Below are 20,539 nucleotides of genomic sequence, written 5' to 3'. Positions count from 1 at the left end.
CGTTTAGCTCTCATTCGGTCTTCCATACTTAAAGGTTCCAAATTCTCCATAATTGAATTTATTGAATCGGAATCACTAGAGGATTCTGATTTAATGGTTCGTTCCTCAACAATCTCTGTTTGAATGATTGGTGGTTCCGGAGGAAAAATTAATGGTTCAGGATCTACGAATCGTCCCTGAATATTCTCCGGATTCTCAATTGTGAGGTCGGTTTCAAAAAATGGATTATCGGAAATTTGAATTGGGGTACTTGGTCGACTGGATGACGATTCTAAAGAAAAATCAACGGCGGTAATATTTGCTAAATGTCTTGATCGAGTTACAGGTGGTGAACGTACAAAAGGTGATGAACGTTTTGCTCGGTGCATTCACTGAATATCCTATTAGTTTTTAAAAGGAAAGAAAAATTATATAAGTTATCTAATTAATAGACTTTTCTGATTTTGCCCACGTTTCGAATAGCCAAAAGATGCAGCAGAGGGGCAGGATTCGTTTGGTCTCAATATAATTGAGTACTGTTTGGCTCCAATAACCCGGTCCACGTACAAATCCAACTATTACTACGAACCAGAAAATTTTGATGTCTATCAATTTAACCACTTAAAATAAATTTTCGTAATTTTAAGAAATTTAGATAAGAAGTAGAATAAAAATCTATGTCCTAAAAACTAGAATGGCGAGAAATAAGAAAGAAAAAGAGCGCGTCGAAAAAGGTCGAAAAATAAAAAAAAAAATTGAAAAATAAAAGGCGTCGAAAAATGAAAGAAACTTATAAAACTTAAAAACACTCGACTAACCCAACTTTATTACTATTACTAACTTAAAATTATAATCGCAAATTGAGATTACTAATTGGAATGATAATTGATACATAGGTAAAAGTCGTCTAAAAATATTAAAGCTTACAGGAAAAACTATATCCCAAATGACAATATCTTAAAAAGGTACTAAAACTATAAAAGGCGTCGCAAAATTCTAAAGCACCTAAATCTTAGTCTAAAGAAAAAGCACTTAAGGGATTTTACGGCAAAGCCTAAAAATCTAGAAGTAAAAATACTATGGCAAAAACTATGTTTAAAACTAAATATGAGCGAAAAATACAAATATTACGCTAAAACAATTAAAAAGGGACAAAATATAAAAATACACTAAAAGTTGTAAAAAGTAAAATTTTTATAAAAATATTATTTTTATATTATTTAATTTATAAAACTATTAATTTTATAAACTAATTAAACTAATTTAACTAAATATATAAATTAAATCTAAAAATCTAAACTAAATAATAAATTAACAAAACCTAATTAGGGTTTAATTAAAAATTAATAATAATAATTACTCAGTAATGATGCTGTTAGGGTTTCTGTGTGGCCCGTGTCAGACGGCTCCGCGAGTCGCGGTGTCTCGTGGCTACAAAGGCCGCAAGTCGCTGGGTTTGGAATTTCAGTTTAGGTGCAGGTTTAAATTCGACGTTTTACTTTTTTTTTTTTTCTGTTTTATATTTTTTGTTTAAATAAAAATATTTATATAATAAAAACTTATATTTAAAAACTAAAACAAAAATAGAAATACTTTATAATTTTATAAATAAAAATCTTAAAACTAGATTTATATATATATTTTTTGGGTTTTTTTTTATGTTTAAAATAAAAACAAAATATTTAAATAAAACTAATATTTTTATAAAATAAAAATAAAGAAACTTTATAAAACTTAAATATTTAACAAACTCTTAAAAATATTTATATTTTTGTTTTTCTTTTTTTTTATGTTTTCGAAAATTTAAAACGTATTTTTACACAAGCGTATTTTTTTATAAAAGTAAACAAAAAATAATTTTTTTTTTTATATTAGCGTTGCGCTTCCAGCTTTTAAGCTAGATGTTCCCCGGCAGCGGCGCCAAAAATACTTGATGTTATGCGAGGTGTATATAAAATAGCTTAAATTTTACTAGGAAATACTATTAAATACGATACAATTTTACACAAGATATTTATTTATTTATTGAATGGATATACTTAAACCTTGCTATAACACTTATAGGCAGTGTACCTAATCGTACAGTAGTGTAGTTTTTAGTAAGTCCGGTTCGTTCCACAGGGAAAAAAAATCTTTAAACAAAGCTTAACGCTATATTAGTTTAATTTATAAAAAATACAAATATATATATAAGTAATATTATTATTATAAAGGGGGTTTTTACCGTTTAATGACCGGTTTGTCGATTTTAAAAACTTAAGTCGCAGTTAAAACAAAATGTAAAATATTAAATAAATAAAAGACTTAATTTAAAGCGTAAAGTAAATAACGATAATGAAATTGCGATAAATAAAAGTGCGATAAAATAAACTTGCGATAATTAAAAAGTACGATAATTAAAAGTGCAATTAAATACAATAACAATAAAAGTGCGATAATTAGAAATGCAATTAAATATAAAATAAAGGAAATTAAATATGAAATAAAAGAATTATGCTTATTTAAACTTCCGTAATCATGATGTTTGACGTGTTGATTTTAGTTTTATGCCCATAGGTTAATTGTCGTTTGTCCTGGATTATTTAATATGTCCGTCTGGTTTTTGTCCATAACAGTCCATCAGTCATAAATATAAAGTGCGAGTGTCCTCGTCAAATTATCCTTATACCCGAAGTCAAATATTCCAACTAATTGGGGACTTAAACTGTAACAAGGTTTTATTACTTTGTTTAATAATTACACCAGGTTATCGACTGCGTGTAACCCAAGGTTTTAATACTTTGTTATCAATTATGCCAAGTGTCCTTGTACATAATTTCACCCCTGTTTTAATAATTACATAGACTATTAATTCATTCCCGTGTCCGGTTAAATGAACGATTATTCGTACATATAAATATCCAGCCCATCGTGTCCGATCAAGTGTATATGGTTATTTATAGGGACGTCTAATTGCAAATCTTTATATTAAAATTAACAAACTATCATTTAGTTAAACAAATATAAAGCCCATTAATAGCCCATAGTCTAATTTCCACAAGTGTCGTTCTTTTGTGCAAACCCCAATTATGGTACAAAGCCCAATTACCCAATTTTAGTAATTAGCCCAACATCATGATTACTTCGCCTTAAATAAGCATAATAATAACTTAGCTACGAGACATTAAATTAAAAAGGTTGAACATAACTTACAATGATTAAAAATAGTGTAGCGTTACACGGACAGAATTTCGACTTAAACCCTTACAACATTCACTAACATACCCTTATTATTATTAATTAAAATTAAAATTAAAATTAAAATTAAAATTATATATATATATATATATATATATATATATATATATATATATATATATATATATATTTACGTATATAGAGAGAGATGATATATGGATATATAAAACGTTCAGAATGCGCGAGCTTTTATAGGCATTTTGGTCCAGGACAGCTCCGCGAGTTGCGGCATTTTTGCACTACAAACTCCGCGAGTCGCGGAGTTCGTAAATCCAGCTCACACAAGTTTGGATCCTAGTCTGCCGACGGTTTTAATATATAAATATAATATATATATAATTTATATAATTAATTATATATTATATTATATTTATATACATAGTTAACTTGTAATTTTTAGTCCGTTGCGTCGAGCGTTGAGAGTTGACTCTGGTCCCGGTTTCAGATTTTCGAACATCCTTGCGTACAATTTAATATCTTGTACTTTGCGTTTTAAATCTTGTACTTTAGTAATTTTGAGACGTTTCTCATCAATAATTGGAACCTCTTTGATTGTATTTTGTACTTTTGAGCTTTTTGGTCGTTTGCGTCTTCAATTCGTCGAATCTATCTTTTGTCTTCACCTTTTATTATTTAAACGAATATCACTTGTAAATAGAACAATTGCAACTAAAATCTTGTCTTTCTTGAGGAATAATGCTATGAAATATATGTTCGTTTTTAGCATTATCAGTTTTCATTGACGACATCCTGATCTATTCCAAGAGTGAGGAAGAACATGAGCAACATCTGCGCATGATTCTTGAACTCTTAAGAAAGGAACAACTTTATGCTAAATTTTCTAAGTGCGAGTTTTGGCTCAAAACCGTACAATTCCTTGGACATGTTGTCGATAGAGATGGAATACATGTCGATCCAGCTAAGATTACTGCTATTCAGAATTGGGAGATACCAAAGACTGCGACGCATATTCGTCAATTTTTGGGACTTACCGGTTATTATAGAAGATTCATAAAAGATTTTTCTCTCCTTGCTAAGCCTCTTACAAAGCTAACTCAAAAAGGGAAGAAATTTGAGTGGTCCGAAGAACAGGAATCTGCTTTCAAGATTCTGAAGGAGAAATTGACCACAACCCCGATTCTATCTTTACCTGAAGGTACTGACGACTTTGTTGTTTACTGCGATGCTTCGAAGCAAGGCTTTGGTTGTGTTTTGATGCAACGAGAAAAAGTTATTGCCTACGCATCTAGGCAGTTAAAAAAACATGAAGAGAACTATACCACACATGACCTTGAGTTAGGTGCCGTGGTATTTGCATTTAAGATATGGAGACATTATCTGTATGGTACCCATTTTACGATGTACACTGATCATAAAAGTCTTCGACACATCTTTGATCAAAAATAGCTGAACATGAGGCAAAGCCGATGGCTTGAGTTATTGAACGATTATCACTGTGAGCTGAAATATCATCCTGGCAAGGCGAATGTAGTTGTCAATGCCCTTAGTCGAAAGGATGATGTTAAACGTGTTCATGATTTAAACCAAAAAATCAAATCAAATCTTATCTCACGAATCTGTGAAGCTCAATTGGAAGCTATTAAACCGACACTTATCGAAGGTGAAGGACCTATTGGTTTTGAGAACCAACTTCAAGTGAAAGCTAATGGTACACGGTACTTTGGCAACAGAATTTGGGTTCCTCATTTTGGTAATCTCCGTGAACTAGTCTTGGATTAAGCACATAAGACTAGATATTCTATTCATCCCGGTTCCAGTAAAATGTATCACGATGTGAAGCAATTCTACTGGTGGCCTAACATGAAAGCTGACATTGCTAGTTATGTTAGTAAGTGTCTCACTTGTTTGAAGGTCAAGGCCGAACTTCAAAAGCTTTCTGGTCTGTTGACACAACCCGATATTCCGTAGTGGAAGTGGGAGTGCATTACTATGGACTTCGTTACTAAATTACCTAAGACTTCGAACGGTAACGTGTGACGACCCGGAAATTTCCGACCAAATTTAAACTTTAATCTTTATATTATTCCGACACGATAAGCAAAGTTTGTTAAGTTAAATATCAAGAATTTTAAACTGTGTTCATACATTCATTATAACCTCGACCAAATTCCGACGATTCACGAACCTTTATATATAAATAGATATGTTATGTATATATATATATTATAACTTGAGAATATTAATAAAGTATTAAACGTATAATACTTTACACGAACGTATTTGTTTCAATATGATTTTCCATGAAATTAAAAAATATATATATTAAATGATTGAATTATCAGAAACATTGAATTATGATTACAAGTCTCTGTTGAGAGGTCCACTATGATTTGAGAAAATCTATTCCTCTTAACGATATTCAGAATAATTTGTAAAGCTATTTATAAATAAAAACAAAAAGTGTCATTTACGAAAGTTAGACAAAAGTTAGTGGAGAATTGGTTTCCATAATATTCTATTAATCTATTTTTAAACGTACAAAGACGTTTTCAGTTTAAAAAGAACTTTATTATTAAAACGTATATAACTTTTATAAATATCTAGAATCACTTTTGACAACTCATTACTTAACCAGTATAATAAATATAACGATATTTATATTTTATTTCATTAAATATATATAACGATTTAAATTAATATTATATATATTTATACGCGTATTATACATACATAGTTTTTATACTTTTACTATACTTTAACTATACCTTTACTTTACTTTTACTTTTACTTTACTTTAACTTTAATAATTCACTTTAATAATTCAAAAATCTATTATAAATAGAATTCAATAGGTTTCATTATTTCATAGAAACTTGAAAATATATTTCTCTAAACTCTATCAATCGATTTATGTATATATATATATATATATATATATATATATATATATATATATATATATATATATATATATATATTTGCTCTGTATTATTTCAAGATATTATTAGTATACATAAAATATTACGACGGAGTGCTGTCCGAGTGATTTCAAAATAGTTTTTTTGAATGAGCCGAAGCTAAGGAAATTATGGGTTATAGCTATGGAGGTGATGGGTATGGTTCATGGGTATGCTCGTGAGGTCAATCTAGTGTTTATCATCTCTGTTGCGTCTACGTACTTTCCTGCAATATTGAATCTCAATATTGATACGTTCGTGAATCCGAGGCCAACCTTGCACTTGTTAAATGACGTTATATGTATTTTTACTACGAAATACAGTATTTTGAGTTTCATTTGCTCCCTTTTATATAAATTTTTGGGACTGAGAATACATGCGCTGTTTTTATAAATGTTTTACGAAATAGGCACAAGTACTAAAACTAATTCTACGTGGGTTTAAACCAGAAATATACCCTTAGCTTGGTAACATTAAACTACTTGTCTATGTACGGTAGGCGCGAATCCTAAAGATAGATCTATTGGGCCTGACAAACCCTATCCTGACTATGGGATGCTTTAGTACTTCGAGGTTATTTTAAACACACCTGATCTGGTGTACTTCAGAGGGTAAAACATGAACGTTAAGGCTTGTTACCGGGTGCCTACAACTTATAGAATACTTTTATACACTTGCGAGTGTACATATATTTATAAATGGAAATCTTGTGGTCTATTAATATATTGAAATGATTGTTATGATAAACCTATGAACTCACCAACCTTTTATTTGACACTTTAAAGCATGTTTATTCTCAGGTATTAAAGAAATCTTCCGCTGTGCATTAGCTCATTTTAAGGATATTACTTGGAGTCATTCATGGCATATTTTGAAAGACGTTGCATTCGAGTTATTGAGTTCATCAAGATTATTATTAAGCCAATTATAGTTGGATGTATTATGAAATGGTGTGCATGCCGTCAACTTTCGTTGTAAAGAAAGTTTGTCTTTTAAAAACGAATGCAATGTTTGTAAAATGTATCATATAGAGGTCAAATACCTCGCGATGTAATCAACTATTGTGAATCGTTTATAATGTATATGAACGGGTCCTTTCAGTTGGTATCAGAGCGGTGGTCTTAGCGAACCAGGTCTGCATTAGTGTGTCTAACTGATAGTCATTAGGATGCATTAGTGAGTCTGGACTTCGACCGTGTCTGCATTTCAAAAGTTTTGCTCATTATTCTTGTCAAAAATTACCTGCTTATCATTCTTAGTCTAGACACATCTTATTGCATTGATTGCATGAATAGTGTATAGACAAAATTCATATCTTAACGTATCTGCTAATTCATATCTTAGCGTATCTGTTACTGTAAACTTTGCCTGACATATTCCGTAAATTCCTCCGTAATCTACGAAACCTTTTGCTCTATATAATTAGAATACCACCCGATAGCCGGAAAATCATTTCATATCGAAAAATTCTTTATTCAATCGTACGAAATGGAATTCGTCATTAGTTCAAGTCCCTCGGATTCCGAAATGGAATCCCACTCAAGTTCCGAAAGCAGTGTGACCGGAATGGATCAACCAATTAGTCATCATCTATTCTGGAATGGGTTCGTAGCCTCCTTAATCATTGGAGACAAGAAGAAGGTGATCCCTTCCATCCACCACATTGCCCTCTTGGTGAAGAACCTGAAGCACTTACCGGCGAACCTATCCGAAACACCATTTTCTCTCTTATTTCTAGAGTATCTCGTCACGATTACATACTACACAAAATTCTAGATTTTATTTATCCGCTCGTCCGAACCGACAATCACCCCGGTGTAATAGAAGATGTGAACGAGCTTCGCGCTCGGGTAGTGGCTTTGGAGAATATGGTGCAAAGGTTACAAACACCAGCAGCAGCACCAGCAGCATAAACAGTACCACCATCAGCAACACCAACAGTACCATCACCACCACCAATAACAACATCCACATCCCACATCGCAACATCACAATCTGTATCTCAAACATCAACGTCATACCCCCTGTAAATATCCAGGAATATCAACAACAACAAACGATGAAGTATTAATTCATAAACTTCATTAAAGAGATATCTCTGCGGCAGTTATGTAATCTCCAAAATCTTAGAGATTATTTAATTCGGACCGTAAATCGGATGAGTGAACGGAGATGGTAGAGTAGAAACTTTGATCGAAAATGGTGTACGATTTACAAGCTAGATTTGTTTTACCAACAGCATCAACAGGACCGTAGCATCATCAACACAGTCAGTGTCGTCAGTATCGTCAGAATCAACAACACCTGTAACATCACAAACTCTGTCAGTTTAAGAATCATTGTGGACATCATTACGAATCAACAACAAATATATTGTATCAACGAGTTATGAAGTATTAACTCATTTCCAATCGAAAGATTTATATGTATATTTTATATGTATAAATTTTTAAACCATAATAAATCTTCCCGTACTAAGCTATTATGTGTGAATCTTAACTACTCAGTTAATTCATATTACAAATATGCAATGTTGTACGTCCTTCGTTCGCAACTTAACCATCGTTAATTACAATCTCTGTCTCAATTCAATAAAAATCCAATTCATAATAAATCAAGTGTATTATTCGAATATATGTTTGATTTTACACTTTCATCATCGATGTACTCGAAACTTTTCAAATAACATCATTCGTACCTTGCGAAGTTCACAAGAATTTCACGAAAACCAACAAATAACAAAGTAATGATTCATAATTTTAATATTATTGAAGAAATACTTATGCAATTTATAAAGTTTTAGGGATTACTCAATTCTAGTTCCAACCATAAAACAAATGAGTTTAATTTAATATTAACTCATTAAATCTATATTACATCTAAAGAAAATATACACATATATTTTCATAAAGACTGTAATAAACTTCTTTTGTACAAAATATTAATTGTGAAAATTTTTTAACGGGTAGGTAATACCCGAGAGATATATAAATTCACAATTAATATATTACATTTTTTGAAACTGATTCAGCAATCATCAACTATACTCTCTACTTTCACAACAATATCCATTCTTTCATATAAATCAAAACAATCATACTCATTCAAATTCAATTACATATTCTGATTTTGAAATCGCATAATTCAATTTGAAATATAACCAGTATCATCACTCTTAGATTCCTATATCTTTCAAAGCTATACTTTGACTTCAAAACTGTGTTAGAACATCATATGTATTAACGATTACAATATGTGCTCAAACCCTTCAAAATTCCTGAAGACACTTCAACTAAGGAACAATCGAGATGATGATCCAACCACATGTTACCCACAGTTATACACCTGAAAAACTCTCAAAACCCAAGTCATAGTTTGACACGTATCCGTGTTAGACCCTTTGGCATTTACTAGCTAAAATAACTTTTCAATTCCGTTTCAAAATAGACAGTTTTGTCACATCTCCAGCAAGTCAACTTCGACTTCTCAATCAAAACAGTCTTATTATAACCTCAATAGATACGTTGCCCTTTCGCCAACGTTACTGGGGAATCGTTTATATTCACCACATTAGCAATAAACTTACCAACAACTTCACTGATCTTTGACTTTCAAAAAAAAAATCATTATAATTATCGAAACCCTATCATATACTCATTCGTACCTTATAACAAGAATTGCCATAACAATTATTGAGAATCAGCAATCAGTATTTTGAAACCACGCAGCATGTCTACATCAATAATTACATATACACACAACGTCTACCTCCAAGACTTACATTCTTTGAATGAGAAATTTCTGAAAAACACCCTAAACTGCGAACCAGTTCTCAAAATTTTGAAAAATGCTGATGAAGCAGCAAAAACTGTAAACGACCTTAACAGTAAAAAGTTGGATGATAAAGGATAGTATATTGGCAAAGCTCAGAAAAAGAGAAGCTTTGGAACTGGAAAACGGATTGAGCAAAGTATGAAGGAGGCTGTGGACAAATCACAAAGGCTGAACCTGCCTTCAAAGAATCCAAATGATTCAGTACTTGCTGAAGTCATTAACGAATACCTTGCTCCTGACTCTAAATCCCTGCGGATAATATCCTTCATCATCCTCTAATATTAGACATTCTAAGATATCATCGTATCTTTCATTATAAATATCATCCATACTTCTGAAGATATTTTTATAATTATTCTTATCTGAAATCTTTTACCTCTTCGCGCTATCTGTATTATATCATAAAAGAAACTATTTTAGTTTCTAAATTCTGAAACATTCAAGTTTAAAATAGGAATATTCTTGAAGAAGTGTTGGGAGCTGAAGCATGAGTTAGTATAATATAATGACACTTGATCAACGTGATTATATTACAGTAATTCATGCTGAGTTTCTAAATAGAACCTGATGATTCATAGATCATAACGTCATCATGTGCTATGTTACACGACTCTTGTATTCTCTTTGATCTTTAAATATCAAGAAAATATTTCTTGATGATTCGGCCTTTTCCGAGGTATTCTGGTAATTTGACAAGTCAAGATCGTGTCATTACAATTTCCTTCCTAGAACATTAACAATGTTCATTCCGAAATTTATATCTGCGAATTCTGGACCATTACAAGCGGTGCTTAATCGCAAGAAGAAGAAACGAAAGGACAAAGCTCTGAACTAGAAATGGGAGTATAAATCATAGCAAATAGAAGAGAGCATTAACTGTGGATGACAATGATTATAGAAGAAGCAAGGACTTTGAAATATAAGGGAAGATATAAAACCCAACAACAACCCAGAAATCACAAACCGTATATGTCAATGCATATAGCAATATAAAGACACGGGAGAACTAAAAACACTATAAAACCAAGAGTATAGTAGAAGTAAATAGATTCTTCCGGAAGCAGATGAAAAAGAAGAGCGACAGATATGAAAGTGAGGAGTATATCAAAAATCATCACTGGATGAAGCATATTGACAAATACTTTAAAATATGAGTTGAGAAGGTGTGAGTTGTAAGAAAACAAATGAGGTGGATTTATAGTGAAATATCCGACAGAGAAATAAAAATAGATTATCGCATTAATTCGAAGAGGATCATAATTTCCTTAATCGCCGAATAATCAAATCCAATATAGATTACAAAGATTTTCTTTTCGGAGATCAATCGTGATGACGTTAAAAGATACAACGAATCACTATTATCTTATTTCATTCATTTACGATAACTTCACTCACACGCTTCGAGTAATCGAATTATTTTATCCATTCTTCTTGAACATGATAAAACTCTATAATCGTTATAATAACATTCTCATTGTTAGTCATGACAACCTCTATCAAATTTCGGGGACGAAATTTCTTTAATGGGTAGGTACTGTGACGACCCGGAAATTTCCGACCAAGTTTAAACTTTAATCTTTATATTATTCCGACACGATAACCAAAGTTTGTTAAGTTAAATCTCAAGAATTTTAAACTGTGTTCATACATTCATTATAACCTCGACCAAATTCCGACGATTCACGAACCGTTATATATAAATAGATATGTTATGTATATATATATATTATAACTTGAGAATATTAATAAAGTATTAAACGTATAATACTTTACACGAACGTATTTGTTTCAATATGATTTTCCACGAAATTAAAAAATATATATATTAAATGATTGAATTATCAGAAACATTGAATTATGATTACAATTCTCTGTTGAGAGGTCCACTATGATTTGAGAAAATCTATTCCTCTTAACGATATTTAGAATAATTTGTAAAGCTATTTATAAATAAAAACAAAAAGTGTCATTTACGAAAGTTAGACAAAAGTTAGTGGAGAATTGGTTTCCATAATATTCTATTAATCTATTTTCAAACGTACAAAGACGTTTTCAGTTTAAAAAGAACTTTATTATTAAAACGTATATAACTTTTATAAATATCTAGAATCACTTTTGACAACTCATTACTTAACCAGTATAATAAATATAACGATATTTATATTTTATTTCATTAAATATATATAACGATTTAAATTAATATTATATATATTTATACGCGTATTATACATACATAGTTTTTATACTTTTACTATACTTTAACTATACCTTTACTTTACTTTTACTTTTACTTTACTTTAACTTTAATAATTCACTTTAATAATTCAAAAATCTATTATAAATAGAATTCAATAGGTTTCATTATTTCATAGAAACTTGAAAATATATTTCTCTAAACTCTATCAATCGATTTATGTATATATATATATATATATATATATATATATATATATATATATATATATATATATATATATATTTGCTCTGTATTATTTCAAGATATTATTAGTATACATAAAATATTACGACGGAGTGCTGTCCGAGTGATTTCAAAATAGTTTTTTTGAATGAGCCGAAGCTAAGGAAATTATGGGTTATAGCTATGGAGGTGATGGGTATGGTTCATGGGTATGCTCGTGAGGTCAATCTAGTGTTTATCATCTCCGTTGCGTCTACGTACTTTCCTACAATATTGAATCTCAATATTGATACGTTCGTGAATCCGAGGCCAACCTTGCACTTGTTAAATGACGTTATATGTATTTTTACTACAAAATACAGTATTGTGAGTTTCATTTGCTCCCTTTTATATATATTTTTAGGACTGAGAATACATGTGCTGTTTTTATAAATGTTTTACGAAATAGGCACAAGTACTAAAACTAATTCTACGTGGGTTTAAACCAGAAATATACCCTTAGCTTGGTAACATTAAACTACTTGTCTATGTACGGTAGGCGCGAATCCTAAATATAGATCTATTGGGCCTGACAAACCCTATCCTGACTATAGGATGCTTTAGTACTTCGAGGTTATTTTAAACACACCTGATCTGGTGTACTTCAGAGGGTAAAACATGAACGTTAAGGCTTGTTACTGGGTGCCTACAACTTATAGAATACTTTTATACACTTGCGAGTGTACATATATTTATAAACGGAAATCTTGTGGTCTATTAATATGTTGAAATGATTTTTATGATAAACCTATGAACTCACCAACCTTTTGGTTGACACTTTAAAGCATGTTTATTCTCAGGTATTAAAGAAATCTTCCGCTGTGCATTAGCTCATTTTAAGGATATTACTTGGAGTCATTCATGGAATATTTTGAAAGGCGTTGCATTCGAGTTATTGAGTTCATCAAGATTATTATTAAGCCAATTATAGTTGGATGTATTATGAAATGGTGTGCATACCGTCAACTTTCGTTGTAAAGAAAGTTTGTCTTTTAAAAACGAATGCAATGTTTGTAAAATGTATCATATAGAGGTCAAATACCTCGCGATGTAATCAACTATTGTGAATCGTTTATAATGTATATGAACGGGTCCTTTCATAACGATACTATTTGGGTCGTAGTTGATCGTCTTACTAAATCTGCACATTTCATACCGATCAAGGAAATCGACAAGATGGAGAGATTATCGCAACTTTATATTAAAGAAATTGTCTCATGTTATGGTGTTCCTATCTCGATTATTTCTGATCGCGATAGTCGATTCGTATCCAGATTCTGGAAAAATTTACAATCTGCTCTTGGAACTCAACTCGACATGAGTACAGCTTATCATCCTCAAACTGATGGTCAGAGTGAACGAACTATTTAAACCATGGAAGATATGCTTCGTGCTTGTGCAATCGATTTCGGCAAAGGATGGGATAGACATCTACCTTTGGTTGAATTTTCTTATAGCAATAACTATCACTCCAGCATTAAAGCTGCACCTGTTGAAGCTTTATATGGACGGAAGTGTAGATCTCCTTTGTGTTGGGATGAACTCTGTAGTGACTCGAACTTTTCCATGTTTATATATATTAAATGAAATTGTTATTTACATGATTAAGTGTTTCCAACATGTTAAGAAATCAAACTTGTTAAGACTTGATTAATTGAAATAGGTTTCATATAGACAATTGACCACCCAAGTTGACTGGTGATTCAGGAACGATTAAAACTTGTAAAAACTATATGATGACATATATATTTATATATATATAGTTAACATGATATTATGATAAGTAAGTATCTCACTAAGTATATCAACAATGAGTGATATACATAAAAATGAGTTTATTGAATTAAGAAACTCGAAAACGATATATATAACGATTATCATTATAACAACGTCTTACTAATTACATATGAATCATTTTAAGATATTTATACATTATATAAACATGATAAATGATAAGTAAACATGTCATTAAGTGTATTAACAATGAACTACATATGTAAAAACAAGACTACTAACTTAATGATTTCAAAACGAGACATATATGTAACGATTATCGTTGTAACAACATTTAACTGTATATATATCATACTAAGATATATTAATATATCATAATATCATGATAATGTAATAATTTAACATCTCTTTAGATATAATAAACAATGGGTTAACAATATTTAACAAGATCGTTAACCTAAAGGTTTCAAAACAACATTTACATCTAACGACTAACGATGACTTAACGACTCAGTTAAAATGTATATACATGTAGTGTTTTAATATGCATTCATACACTTTTGAAAGACTTCAATACACTTATCAAAATACTTCTACTTAACAAAAATGCTTACAATTACATCCTCGTTCAGTTTCATCAACAATTCTACTCGTATGCACCCGTATTCGTACTCGTACAATACACAGCTTTTAGATGTATGTACTATTGGTATATACACTCCAATGATTAGCTCTTAGCAGCCCATGTGAGTCACCTAACACATGTGGGAACCATCATTTGGCTACTAGCATGAAATATCTCATAAAATTACTAAAATATTAGTAATCACTCATGACTTATTTACATGTAAACAAAATTACACATCCTTTATATCTAATCCATATACCTACGACCAAAAACACCGACAAACACTTTCATTCTTCAATTTTCTTCATTTAATTGATCTCTCTCAAGTTCTATCTTCAAGTTCTAAGTGTTCTTCATAAATTCTATAAGTTCTAGTTTCATAAAATCAAGAATACTTCCAAGTTTGCTAGCTTACTTCCGATTTTGTAAAGTGATCATCCAACCTCAAGAAATCTTTCTTATTTATAGTAATATATCTTTCTAATACAATATAATACTCATATTCAAATTTGATTCAATTTCTATAACTATAACAATCTTATTTCGAGTGGAAATCTTACTTGAACTTGTTTTCGTGTCATGATTCTGCTTCAAGAACTTTCAAGCCATCCAAGGATCCTTTGAAGCTAGATCTATTTTTTTCATTTCCAGTAGGTTTATCCACAAAACTTGAGGTAGTAATGATGTTCATAACATCATTCAATTCGTATATATAAAACTACCTTATTCGAAGGTTTAAACTTAAAATCACTAGAACATAGTTTAGTTAATTCTAAACTTGTTCGCAAACAAAAGTTAATCCTTCTAACTTGACTTTTAAAATCAACTAAAAACATGCCCTATATCTATATGATATGCTAACTTAATTATTTAAAACCTGGAAACACGAAAAACACCGTAAAATCGGACATACGCCGTCGTAGTAACACCGCGGGCTGTTTTGGGTTTGATAATTAAAAACTATGATAAACTTTGATTTAAAAGTTGTTCTTCTGGGAAAATGATTTTTCTTATGAACATGAAACTATATCCAAAAATCATGGTTAAACTCAAAGTGGAAGTATGTTTTTCAAAATGGTCATCAAGACGTCGTTCTTTCGACTGAAATGACTACCTCTTACAAAAACGACTTGTAACTTATATTTCCGATCATAAACCTATACTTTTTCTATTTATATTCATAAAATAGAGTTCAATATGAAACCATAGCAATTTGATTCACTCAAAACGGATTTAAAATGAAGAAGTTATGGGTAAAACAAGATTGGATATTTTTTTTGATTGTTGTAGCTACGGGAAATATTGTAACAATTCTATACAAATCATATCCTAGCTAACTTATATTGTATTATACATGTATTCTAATATATTATGTAATCTTAGGATACCATAGACACGTATACAAATATTTTGAAATATCATATCGACCCATGTATATATATTATTTGGAACAACCATAGACACTCTATATGCAGTAATGTTGGAGTTAGCTATACAAGGTTGAGGTTGATTCCAAAAATATATATACTTTGAGTTGTGATCTAGCCTGAGACGTGTATACACTGGGTCGTGGATTGGGTCAAGATAATATATATCAATTTATTTCTGTACATCTAACTATGGACAACTAGTTGTAGGTTACTAACGAGGACAGCTGACTTAATAAACTTAAAACATTAAAACGTATTAAAAATGTTGTAAATATATTTTGAACATACTTTGATATATATGTATATATTTGTTATAGGTTCGTGAATCGACCAGTGACCAAGTCTTACTTCCCAATGAAGTAAAAATATTTGAAAGTGAGTTATAGTCCCACTTTTAAAATCTAATATTTTGGGATGAGAATACATGCAGTTTTATAAATGTTTTATGAAATAGATACAAGTAAATGAAACTACATTATATGGGTGAATGATCGAAGCCGAATATGCCCCTTTTGCTTGGTAGCCTAAGAATTAGTAAACTGGTCTACTAATTGACGCGAATCCTAAAGATAGATCTATTGGGCCTAACGAACCCCATCCAAAGTACCGGATGCTTTAGTACTTTGAATTCGTTTTTTATCATGTCCGAAGGATTTCCCGGAATGATAGGGGATATTCTTATATGCATCTTGTTAATGTCGGTTACCAGGTGTTCACCATATGAATGATTTTTAACTCTATGTATGGGATGTATATTGAAATATGAAATCTTGTGGTATATTATTATGATTTGATAATATATAGGTTAAACCTATAACTCACCAACATTTTTGTTGACGTTTTAAGCATGTTTTTATTCAGGTGATTATTAAGAGCTTCCGTTGTTGCATACTAAAATAAGGACAAGATTTGGAGTCCATGCTTGTATGATATTATGTAAAAACTGCATTCAAGAAACTTATTTTTGATGTAATATATTCTTATTGTAAACCATTATGTAATGTTTGTGTGTAAATGGTATATTTTAGATTATCATTATTTGATAATCTACGTAATGCTTTTTAAACCTTTATAGATAAAATAAGGAGGCTACGAACCCATTCCAGAATAGATGATGACTAATTGGTTGATCCATTCCGGTCACACTGCTTTCGGAACTTGAGTGGGATTCCATTTCGGAATTCGAGGGACTTGAACTAATGACGAATTCCATTTCGTACGATTGAATAAAGAATTTTTCGGTATGAAATGATTTTCCGGCTATCGGGTAGTATTCTAATTATATAGAGCAAAAGGTTTCGTAGATTACGGAGGAATTTACGGAATATGTCAGGCAAAGTTTACAGTAACAGATACGCTAAGATATGAATTAGCAGATACGTTAAGATATGAATTTTGTCTATACACTATTCATGCAATCAATGCAATAAGATGTGTCTAGACTAAGAATGATAAGCAGGTAATTTTCGACAAGAATGATGAGCAAAACTTTTGAAATGCAGACACGGTCGAAGTCCAGACTCACTAATGCATCCTAACGACTATCAGTTAGACACACTAATGCAGACCTGGTTCGCTAAGACCACCGCTCTGATACCAACTGAAAGGACCCGTTCATATACATTATAAACGATTCACAATAGTTGATTACATCGCGAGGTATTTGACCTCTATATGATACATTTTACAAACATTGCATTCGTTTTTAAAAGACAAACTTTCTTTACAACGAAAGTTGACGGCATGCACACCATTTCATAATACATCCAACTATAATTGGCTTAATAATAATCTTGATGAACTCAATAACTCGAATGCAACGTCTTTCAAAATATGCCATGAATGACTCCAAGTAATATCCTTAAAATGAGCTAATGCACAGCGGAAGATTTCTTTAATACCTGAGAATAAACATGCTTTAAAGTGTCAACCAAAAGGTTGGTGAGTTCATAGGTTTATCATAACAATCATTTCAATATATTAATAGACCACAAGATTTCCGTTTATAAATATATGTACACTCGCAAGTGTATAAAAGTATTCTATAAGTTGTAGGCACCCGGTAACAAGCCTTAACGTTCATGTTTTACCCTCTGAAGTACACCAGATCAGGTGTGTTTAAAATAACCTCGAAGTACTAAAGCATCCCATAGTCAGGATAGGGTTTGTCAGGCCCAATAGATCTATCTTTAGGATTCGCGCCTACCGTACATAGACAAGTAGTTTAATGTTACCAAGCTAAGGGTATATTTCTGGTTTAAACCCACGTAGAATTAGTTTTAGTACTTGTGCCTATTTCGTAAAACATTTATAAAAACAGCGCATGTATTCTCAGTCCCAAAAATATATATAAAAGGGAGCAAATGAAACTCACAATACTGTATTTCGTAGTAAAAATACATATAACGTCATTTAACAAGTGCAAGGTTGGCCTCGGATTCACGAACGTATCAATATTGAGATTCAATATTGCAGGAAAGTACGTAGACGCAACGGAGATGATAAACACTAGATTGACCTCACGAGCATACCCATTAACCATACCCATCACCTCCATAGCTATAACCCATAATTTCCTTAGCTTCGGCTCATTCAAAAAAACTATTTTGAAATCACTCGGACAGCACTCCGTCGTAATATTTTATGTATACTAATAATATCTTGAAATAATACAGAGCAAATATATATATATATATATATACATAAATCGATTGATAGAGTTTAGAGAAATATATTTTCAAGTTTCTATGAAATAATGAAACCTATTGAATTCTATTTATAATAGATTTTTGAATTATTAAAGTGAATTATTAAAGTTAAAGTAAAGTAAAAGTAAAAGTAAAGTAAAGGTATAGTTAAAGTATAGTAAAAGTATAAAAACTATGTATGTATAATACGCGTATAAATATATATAATATTAATTTAAATCGTTATATATATTTAATGAAATAAAATATAAATATCGTTATATTTATTATACTGGTTAAGTAATGAGTTGTCAAAAGTGATTCTAGATATTTATAAAAGTTATATACGTTTTAATAATAAAGTTCTTTTTAAACTGAAAACGTCTTTGTACGTTTGAAAATAGATTAATAGAATATTATGGAAACCAATTCTCCACTAACTTTTGTCTAACCTTCGTAAATGACACTTTTTGTTTTTATTTATAAATAGCTTTACAAATTATTCTGAATATCGTTAAGAGGAATAGATTTTCTCAAATCATAGTGGACCTCTCAACAGAGACTTGTAATCATAATTCAATGTTTCTGATAATTCAATCATTTAATATATATATGTTTTAATTTCGTGGAAAATCATATTGAAACAAATACGTTCGTGTAAAGTATTATACGTTTAATACTTTATTAATATTCTCAAGTTATAATATATATATATACATAACATATCTATTTATATATAACGGTTCGTGAATCGTCGGAATTTGGTCGAGGTTAAAATGAATGTATGAACACAGTTTAAAATTCTTGAGATTTAACTTAACAAACTTTGCTTATCGTGTCGGAATAATATAAAGATTAAAGTTTAAATTTGGTCGGAAATTTCCGGGTCGTCACACGTTACCGTTCGAAGTCTTAGGTAATTTAGTAACGAAGTCCATAGTAATGCACTCCCACTTCCACTGCGGAATATCGGGTTGTGTCAACAGACCAGAAAGCTTTTGAAGTTCGGCCTTGACCTTCAAACAAGTGAGACACTTACTACCATAAGTAGCAATGTCAGCTTTCATGTTAGGCCACCAGTAGAATTGCTTCACATCGTGATACATTTTACTGGAACCGGGATGAATAGAATATCTAGTCTTATGTGCTTCATCCAAGACTAGTTCACGGAGATCACCGAAATGAGGAACCCAAATTCTGTTGCCAAAGTACCGTGTACCATTAGCTTTCACTTGAAGTTGGTTCTCAAAACCAATAGGTCCTTCACCTTCGATAAGTGTCGGTTTAATAGCTTTCAATTGAGCTTCACAGATTCGTGAGATAAGATTTGATTTGATTTTCTGGTTTAAATCACGAACACGTTTAACATCGTCCTTTCGACTAAGGGCATTGGCAACTACATTCGCCTTGCCAGGATGATATTTCAGCTCACAGTGATAATCGTTCAATAACTCAAGCCATCGGCTTTGCCTCATGTTCAGCTATTTTTGATCAAAGATGTGTCGAAGACTTTTATGATCAGTGTACATCGTAAAATGGGTACCATACAGATAATGTCTCCATATCTTAAATGCAAATACCACGGCACCTAACTCAAGGTCATGTGTGGTATAGTTCTCTTCATGTTTCTTTAA

This window comes from Rutidosis leptorrhynchoides, chromosome 4 (assembly GCF_046630445.1).
Source record: "Rutidosis leptorrhynchoides isolate AG116_Rl617_1_P2 chromosome 4, CSIRO_AGI_Rlap_v1, whole genome shotgun sequence".
Taxonomy (NCBI): Eukaryota; Viridiplantae; Streptophyta; class Magnoliopsida; order Asterales; family Asteraceae; genus Rutidosis; species Rutidosis leptorrhynchoides.
The sequence above is the reverse complement of the archived record's forward strand: the minus strand, read 5'-3'. Positions refer to the sequence as shown.